Consider the following 10,767-nt stretch of genomic DNA (forward strand, 5'->3'; position numbering starts at 1 on the left):
GTTGCAATTCTATAAAACCTCATTTGTCATGCTTAAACCAAAATATTGAAACATACAAAAATCATATCTTATGCTTAAATAACATACTAAAACAACCAAAATAACTTTCATCACAAAAGTCACAAATTCCTTCAATACAAAACTTCAAGTATTTAACTTTAAGCAGAACCTTTGATGTTCAAGGATTTATCTCTTTTTAAAATAACTACAAGAACTTCAAAATTTCAGTAACATACTCTCCATACATGCATAAAACATTTCTAAGAACTATCATACTCTGAACCATCAAGCAAAAATCACCAAATTCACAAAATCCAACTCAAAACATTCGGCTATCACACTTTCACCAAAATTGAAATCTATGTGGTCTGGTTTTGATCAAGCCATTAGTTTTGAAACATTTCAAGAAATAAATCACAAATGAACCACATAATTTGGTTAATAATCAAGTCCTAGAATAGATCTAAGCATCAAACCTAAGATCACAAGGCGAAATATGCATAAAAACATAGATCTATCCGAAAACTTCAAATATAAGACCCATTCGAATCTTTTTATGTATAAAAATTTATATCTTTAAAACCAGCATCATAAATCCTCAAAATAACATCCCAACATGTAAATAAAAGTCTTAGGAACATCATATGTGAATATTAAGGACATTGGAACATGTTTTTTCAACAAAAGATTCAAGCTTATTAAAAAAAAAATCTGTTTTCAACTTCCTAGTTTTCAACTTTTTAGATCTAAGTCAAAATCTCATAAAATAAACTTATAACATGCAACATATATTAATTAAAAAAATATATTATCATGTTAACTATAATTGATAAAAAAACTTAGACCAAAATCTTGCCAATAGCTTGGTAAAAATCATCAAAATATCACACACTGCCTAGACTGTCGCCCAGAATGACCTGTTCATACTTAAACAAACGTTTCACTACCAAATGACCATTCAAATTAACACAAAACATACCTAAAGAAACTATACTCGAAGGGGAACAACTTATATGAAGGGTACTTTGTGAGAAAATACTTGCAATAGCTTCAAAAAAGTCAAGCATGGTAAGCCGTAAAAACTATCCTAGAGCTGCTTTGATTTTCTCTCCAAGAAAAGGCTTGAAAAGTGACCCAATGTAAGGAGAATGGACATGGACGACTCCTAAACATCTGGAGGCGTGTGAAAGTGAAAAATAAATTTTATATTATTTATAAAATTTTTGGGGTTCAATTAAATTCCAAGTGTTTAGGATTTCTATAGGGTCAAAACCCTCTTTGGTTTGACACAAATTGGATGGTTGGAAATTTCATACTGTGATTTTGAAAACATTGATCTAGGTGATAACATTGAAGCTACTATTCATTCTGAAAAAGTGAAAAATAAATTTTATATTATAAAATCATAAGTAATCATACTAACCTTAAAATTCAAATCATTATTCAAAATTCAACTCTGAACTACCTTGAAATAATCAAAACATGTTTTCAAACAAGCATTATCCCGAAAATCGAAAATTGTTTTATTCTGCCATAAAATCTTAAAAATTCTTCTAAGTCTAATGGCTCAAACAATTTCTTATTCTAATGCTTATAAGCACCTAAAATAAATAAAATTGCATTTTTGACATCATAGAGAGTAGTAACACTGACTATGCTCGCAAAGTAAAACCTACGTGATTGGTCGATTCGTGAAAACTTCCAGATTTTCATGAGGTTCCTAAAGCCTAAAAAAACTCTTCCATTAACTTTCTGGCGGGTTGTTACAATAATACTAACATGAAACATGAAAAACATTTAATAAAAGCTTCATAATATATCCGCCGAATCTTATAATAATTGTATCACTACTCCAATATCTAAAATGCTAACACGATACATTAAAAACATTTAATATAAGCTTCATATTACAAATCATACACACTTTAATATAAGAATTGTGCCGTAAATGACTGATGTAAAATCAAAGTGCTACAAAAATGCCACAATAAACCTCCAGAGAAAGTGGTACGAATTGCTACAAGAAGAAATCCATTTACAACAGATTTTTCATGATGTCATTAATAATTCTTTTATATTTAAAATAAACATGTGAAGTAGTCATCATAAGCACATTGAATAATTCAAATTTTAATATTTACAACAACAACAACCCAACCAATAGAAAATAATATTTAGAAGATAGTAAATACCACAAAAAGGTACTAACAGATTAATGTATGCATGTTAGCTCTTTTTTTTTTTTTTTTTGGAAGGAAAATATTTCATTCATAAGGATGATTACACCATACAAATTAAATCTTCCGTGGCCATACTTTTGACCTCTGGAGGACCATCATCTAACCAAAAACATTCATTGACATTAGATATAGCTAGTTGAGCTGCTGTATGAGCAACTTTGTTTGCATGTCTATGAACAAAATTCAGTTTCCAGGTTGGATTGCACAACAAATTAAACTGCTGCAGGTCCTCTGTCAATTGTCCCAACCACGTGTTGTCTTCTTCTTTGGAATTTACCGCATCTATGACTACTTTGGCATCTCCTTCAAAAATAACATGGTTAGATGACTACTTCAAAAAGGTGCAGGTCCTCTAACCACGTGATGACTACTTTGGCATCACGTATGTATGTTAGCTCTTTAAGGCAAAGCATCATCAAGTAATCCAAAGATGAAAAGCGGGACAAATATTAGACACAACATAAAGCAAAACAGAACTCCCAAAGCAACAAAACAAAACTCAACCAGCTGAGACTACTCGTTAGCTAGTCCATGCTACCTACAAGTGGACATGACATCTTAACTTCAATGTAGATCAAGCAGTCTCAATGGGTTTTGTAAAACCTATTTTTATATAAAATTTGGAGAAAAACAGTTTAAAATTGCCTCCAATAAATTATGTATTTTTAAATGTATTTTATATTTTACTATAGTGTTTAACTACATATAGTGTAAATTGTACACAAATGTAAAAATATTTTATTTATTTATTCTCTTTTCATGTACTTTATCTCTCACAATAATTTCTCTCTCTTTGTACTTTTTTTCCAACAAACTTTAAATAATATAATATAAAGAAAAAATAGATAAATTGATGTATGATATATTGTAAAAGTTAGTATATAAAATAGAAAATGTGAGTTTTACTTGTCACAACATTGAACCATGCTCATTTTACTTCAATGGACATTCCTCCACAATAGTCATTTTGATATAATACAAGGGCAAAGTTCTAAAATTGTCCAGATTATAGCAAGAATGGTATAAATTACTGTTCCTTTTTATTTATTTAGTATATAATATATACTTTCAGATAGCGAAGAAATTGCAACTCTCTAGGTATCAAGAAAAACAAGGCATTTCCTTTTGCACCTCCCACATGAGTACGTAATCCAGCCAACCCAATGAATATATTTTTGAAAGTAGTGACCCTAAACAACATATATGAATGAAAGTAACACTACAACAGAATGTGCCTTTTATGACAGAAGAAACTGTCACAAAAAAATGGCAAACTATCACTAAACATATTTGGTGACGGTTTGAAACCGTCACCACAACCGTCACCTAAAGTGCATCACAGAAAACATTTGGTGACGGTTTACTGTTCAACCGTCACCAAAAGTTTTTTTAGTGACGGTTGGAAGTGTTCATTCGAACGTTCCTTTTTTTGTGACGGTTGAGAACTGTCACAGAAAATCACGTTCGGACGTAAAATTAAACGTTCGGACGTTAACCCTACCGATTGATGTTCGAATGAGAGAAGTTGATTATCGTTCGAACGTATCATATTTACGTTCGAATGTTAATGCATCCGAACGTTAATTACAATAAACGTTCGAATATTTGTTCGAACGTAAATGTTAATGTTCAGACGTTATTTTGAATGTAAACAAAAGAGCGTTCGAATGCAAGTTTTTTGTTCGAACGTTAATCGCTTTATCGTTCGAATGGTTTGTTCGTTTTAGTGTGAGGACGTTCGAACATATAGTTTGACGTTCAAAATATCCAATTGTATTTACGTTCGAATGTTTGTTAGAGTGTGAACTAACGTTCGAACGATTTTTATTTACATTCGAACATACAGATCAGAAATACTAATTTCATAAAATTTAAAAACATAATACCAATCGTATCATATTACATACCATCAATTAACAAGTAACAATCACTACAAGAAAACTGTTTATTTGTGGCCATTTAATTCCAGCGAAATGACTATTTACAGCCAAAATAAGTCTGTTTTGGTCACAAATAACCTTTTCACCGCAATTAAATGGTTACAAAAGCCTATTTTTCTTGTAGTGAATGTCTTATAAAAGCACAAAATTAGATATTAAAACTAGCCAAAAATACTGATAAAATTTATTTCTTCTTTTTCCCTCGCCCATGGTGATTCTGTTGCAACGACATAACACACTCCATTTGCACCATCATCTCCCGTTGCACTTGCTCTTGCACTTCACTGCGTATTCATTCCTCCTGGTCTCTCTGTTGGTCCTGCAAACGCGTCTCTAAATGAGACTGTCGTTCTAAGAGAGATTCTAACTCTTGCTGTCTCGACCTCATATATTCATTCTCACGCCGTGCAGCTTCTAAATCTGCCGTAAAATTATTAATTTGTGAAGCCGATGAGGTTGAGGAAGATGAACATTTATGCTTGATAGATCGTCCCAAACCTCTTGCCATACTAGACTACGGCCCGAGCACTTGCGTGAATATGTCAATGTCACTAGGAGAGGATTCCTCAGAAGCCGACTGCATCTCCATCATTTTTCTCTGCAATTTAAAAGGTAATGATTGTAAATAATTAATAACATATTAAAAGAACTAGAAATAAGAAATAAACTATTAAAATGTTACATAAATAATTTATTTCACAAAATTAACACTGCTTACATAATTATCTACAGCGACAGGATCCATCCACTCACTATGCTCATTAGTGTGAGCAGCAGCATAGACATGAATGAGGGAAAAGTTTTCAGGATCATCACGTTTCTAACAAAGCAACATTAGCAATTTTAAAAAGATAATGTTAGTACTTATCAGAAAGAATATCAGGAAAATAAATAAATTCTATAATTTTTTAATTACCATTTTTTCAGCAAGACGATGGAATGACCTTGAACCGGCACAATGGTGGATAGTCAGAGCGGATCTATTCTGTGCATTTGTCGAACTCAAGTGCTACAAAATATATTAAAAATGTTAATTGTAATATGTATACATATAATATATAGAACGAATATGAATGTAAATAATTAAAAGATATAAATGTAAAATGCTTGATAATCTGGAGATGCGAAAAGATCACAACACTTTCTCTAATCATCTAACTTCATCTGCTGAAAAGGAGACTGCGCAGCCTCTTCCAACGTCTCAAACTTCTTGAAGTAGTCATGACATCGTCCTTTGTGACGTCGGAATAGTGTAGCCATCAACTCATTCACGGTTCTCAAATCCTCGCTACAGCCAAAGTCGAGGTTGAATTCATCTTAACAAGGGAATCAGGTCAAAAATATAATATACTAATCTAGGTGAAAAAAATATACTGAAAAGTAAACTCACTAGCACACGACTTCGAATGTGCTCCTTAATCTCATTCGGAACATCTCGCCATGAGCGCACATAAAATGGAGCATAAGCTCGAACTACTGTGCCAATATAGGAGGAAAGCACTGTTGCACTATCATCCACTCCTCCAGTGGAATTATCAGGAATTGTGATCTTCAGTTTTCTGTGTCTTCTATTTTTTTCAAGAGAGATTCCACGTGTATAGCCACGACCGCAACGTGCAGATGCATCAACTACATGATAATAGATATACTATAATTATAATTATATAGTTATTGAGAAAAAAATATTAACTATATATATAATTATCAACGACAATATTTCCTTACTGGTAGGTGTCGACTGGCTGTTGTTATCTTCTGTGTTAGCTTGATCTTCAGGAACGGATTCCTCGAGTGGGGAGTCCTCAATGGATTCAGGACTTGGACTTGGCGGAGGCACATTTCTTCATTGTCGTTTTGGCGGCATTCTTGAAAATAATTAATTATATCAAAGAAAATTAATTAGAAGAAATTATGAAAATTCAAGATATTTTATAGTCACCTATATGAATAAAATATTTAGTACTTTTATTCTTCATCTTCAAATGAATTTTCCATGCTTGTTTTAGAATCTCCATCAATAACATCTTCATCATTATCATGCACCTCTTCTTCATCGTCCTTATCCACCTCCTGCCCGGATTTTGATTCGACTTCATCTTCTGACTCGTTTTCTTCTTCTTCCTCCTCACTTACTTGAATTGAATGATCATTTCATACAGACGGGTCAAGATGGACGGGTGGGACATCATCTCTAGACAAGGGGAGCAACTCGAGTGCACCGAGGTCAACAAACAAGATAATACCCTCTCTATCTTCCTGGTATGCCTCAACAATCGGAGTGTCATCTTCATCTCCACTATTCTCGTAATCTGCACTCGTTCCTGCTTCATATATATTTCGAGGAACAAATTTTTGTACGACTCGCCAAGTTATCTCTCCACTATCTTTATCAGCACTTTTCATTGGATCAATCAAGTAATAGACTTGGATAGCTTGACAAGCCAATACGAATGGATCATCTTCGTACCATTTAGATGCAGTATTGACACTCGTAAAGTGATTATCCCTATGTATCGAAACCCGACCACCGCCTAGATCCCACCAATCACATTTAAAGACATATGTTACAGACCCACCCAGATATTTCAATCCGATAATATCACGTATGACACCATAATAGTCAATATCATCTGTTCCATGACTCCCCTCGACCAACACACCACAGTTTTGAGTCTTTCTATTACGTTCACGGTCCAAAGTATGGAATCTATAACCTCGAACTGTGCATACAGTATATCGAAGTGCTCTATTTGAGGGACCACGGGCCAATGCATATAATTCAGAAGAAATTGATCCGGGATCACGAGCACGTTGTTGCAAAATCTATCAATTGAAATAGTATATATTTATTATTTCATTATCTAGTGTTAAAAATTTCACAATATAACATATATATAATTTTAGTTCATACACGTTCTTCAAACCATCTGGAAAATTCTTCCACGTGTCTTGCCTCTATATTTTCTACGCCTTTCGTCCTAAGTTTGTCCAAGTGGCCACTATTATAACATGTTGCAAAAGAAGTATATTTTGAGCACAACAATTATAATTAATTTTAAGAAAACTATAATTATTCAGAGCAATGAAATGACATACCTAAGATAATCATCAATCTCTCGGTAATTTTTTAGCACATACCACCGAACTTTACCCAACTCTCCATCAATTAAATCGTAACCTGTTTGTGCATCCAAGGGTCGTACATTCTGGGAAAACACTGATAGCTCACGAGGAGGAGTAGCAAGATTAGCATTTCGCTCTTGACGATTAAATTGTGTCTCAACACCATGAAGATATAGAGAGCAAAATGTTAACCATTCATCGTGTATATAGGCCTTTGCTATTGAACCCTCAGCTTTGGCTTTATTCCCAACAGTGCGCTTCAATCAACTCAAATATCTTTCAACTGGATACATCCAACGGAACTGTACCGGTCCACCCAGAAGTACCTCTCGCGGTAAATATATTGCTAAATAGACCATGACATCAAAAAATGATGGTGGAAAGATTTGCTCGAATTTACATAGTATAGTAGCAATGTCTTCTTCCAATTTCGACAACGCATCTCGATTTAGTACCCGAGCGCACAAATCTTTGAAAAACATACAGAGTTCAGATATGGCAACACGTACATTAGATGTCAGCTTCCCATGAATTCCCATTGGTAATAACTTCTACAAAAATACGTGACAATCATGACTTTTCAATCCATTGATTTTCCAATCATCAGGACTCACGCATCTACCAATATTTGAAGCATAACCATCTGGCAACTTCACACCTTGCAACCATTTACAGAAATCCATCCTCTCCTCCCTCGTCATCGTAAAACATGCATGCGGCATGACCACCCTGTTGCCTTCCACCCGCAAATGCAGATTATGTTTAATTCTCATTCTCTCAAGATCTTTCCTCGTCTTGATCGTGTCTTTCGTCTTTTTGTTAATACTCATCAATGTACCCAGTATATTATCACAAATATTATTCTCTATGTGCATTACATCCAAACTATGTCGCAACTTGCATGACGACCAATACGGCAAGTCAAAAAAAATACTACGCTTTGTCCAATTCAATTCTGCTACGGCTCGTTTTCTCTTATTCTTTCCCCGACCTTTGCCAAAATTGTTCGCTCTAACATGTTGCATTGTTCCACTATCTCTTCTCCAGACAACTCTTTTGGTGCAATCCTATCCTCTACTCTCCCATCAAACTTGGCACATTCTCTTCTCCATGCATGATTTGCTAGTAAATAACGTCGATGACCTATGAAACACAACTTTTGAGAATATTTTAGCCACTCACTAGCAGTTTCTTTATTACACGTCGGACACGCTAACTTCCCTTTCGTACTCCAACCGGAAAGATTCCCATATGCCGGAAAATCATTTATGGTCCACATTACCGCAGCATGCATCTGAAAAGATGTCGACTTAGATGCATCATAAGTTCTAACGCCTGTTTCCCATAACTCTTTCAGCTCTTCAATCAACGGCTGCATGAATACGTCAATATCATTCCCAGGTGATCTAGGGCCAGGGATGAGTAAAGTAAACAAAAAGTTTGGCGCCTTTATCCACCTCCATGGTGGAAGATTGTACGGAATCAAAACCACTAGCCAAGTGCTATAACTTGTACTCATATTCCCAAAAGGGTTGAATCCATCGATTGTGAGTCCCAGGCGCATGTTCCGAGCTTCTATCCCGAACTCTGGAAACTAATTATCGAAAGACTGCCACACAAGTGAATCAACTGGATGCCTCATATATGCGTCATTCTTAACTCTTTTCTCCTCGTGCCACCTCATATCATGAGTTGTTTTCTTACACATATATAGTCTTTGCAATCTAGGTTTCAAGGGAAAATACCGCAACACCTTAACCGGCACGTTTTTCTTACCTTTCTACCTCGACTCTCCACATACAGGACATGCTTGTTTCTCCTCCTTCTCCTTCTAGAACAATACACAATCATTCTTGCATGCATGTATGGACTTGTACTCAAATCCTAATCCCTTTCTCAACTGTTTCGCTTCATAAAAGTTCTTGGGCAATGCAGACCCTTCGGGAAGCACCTCGTTAAATAAGTCCAATACCATGTTTATTGCTTTCGTCGACATCCCACACAATGATTTAATGTGAAGCAACTGCACAATAAACGACATTTTGGAATGTTTTGTACAACCTGGGTAAAGCTCGCGCTTTTCATCTTCCCACAGTGAAGGAAAATTTTCACAATCAGTCCCTCCACCACTTGAGGCATTGTCGTTAACCTCATCCATAAACATCCCAGATCCAATGTCACCCAACATCTCCTCCATCTCATCATGCTCATAATCATCATCCATATGCCGCAAATAATTGTGATGATTGACCAATACATCTGCTGACCCTTCATACGGCTCACCATGTAGTACCCATCACCTATACCCCAAATCCATACCGTTCACAAATATATGACTTTCTACTTCATCTAATCCTATCGCACACAAATTTTTACACCCTCAATATGGACACTTAATGTAACCACGACTATCAGTAGAGGCCCATGCAAAATCAATTAAGGTTCTTACTCCACATGCATAGGGTACGTAATTCTTTCCAAGTCTATCGTCCAGACACATCCAATTTTTGTCCATTTCTAAAAACATCTATATATTAATAACACGTACATTGAAAATTCACATGCATGTCATGCTCCAATTCTCATTGCTTTTTTGATAAGGTAGTTGGTCCTATCCCATTCGAGATTATATTCTCCATATTGCATAAATCTCGTCACTCTACTAATTTCCACGTTAGTAGAAATTTCGGCAACACCTCTCCATAGTTCTCCAAGTATACATGTTCAAATATCGGGATTGTGACCCTACAAATAGTATACCCGAAGAACAGTAGAAGAAGACACAGAAACTTCATATTAAACGTGGAAAGTAGCGAGTAACAAAAATGTACAATACAGATAATATAATCACAAACTGTCCACACTGGACAATTCAGGAATCAGTGGACACATAAATGTATACTGATTCCCAAACGGGTCTAAGGGTATTTATGCAATGTCACACGCATCTATCAAAAAATCATACAAACAATATCTCCATGTTGTTTAAATTAACAATGTTACCTTCAAGTAGTGTTATATTGTTAAACTAAAGAGAGATGAAAGATTATGTGACCCTAAGTTTCGTGTCTTGTACACAACGAGGGAGAATGATCTTGAAGAAATGTTTAAATTTTAGTCTAATTAGTTAACCGTCACAAACTGTCCGACCTTTACAACTCTCAAGGCCGAAGAGACTATGACAGTCAAGCAATTAAATTAAAATTCCAACATTTCTTCAAGATCATATTCTCTCGTTGTGTATAAGATCATCATTCTTAAAGTATAATTTTAATTGTTATAATTCGTAAAGAGTTATGTTAATTGTTATACTTAATTTCAAATATTATTATCACATTTTAATTATTACTATTCGTAAAGTTGAATTTTAATTATCATACTTATGCTCAAAGGTTAATCTAATTGCTTAACTGTCATAGACTCTCCAATCCTGACAACTCTCAATTAGTGTATGTCAAGATCGG

Source organism: Juglans regia, chromosome 4 (genome assembly GCF_001411555.2).
Source record: "Juglans regia cultivar Chandler chromosome 4, Walnut 2.0, whole genome shotgun sequence".
In the NCBI taxonomy this organism is placed as follows: Eukaryota; Viridiplantae; Streptophyta; class Magnoliopsida; order Fagales; family Juglandaceae; genus Juglans; species Juglans regia.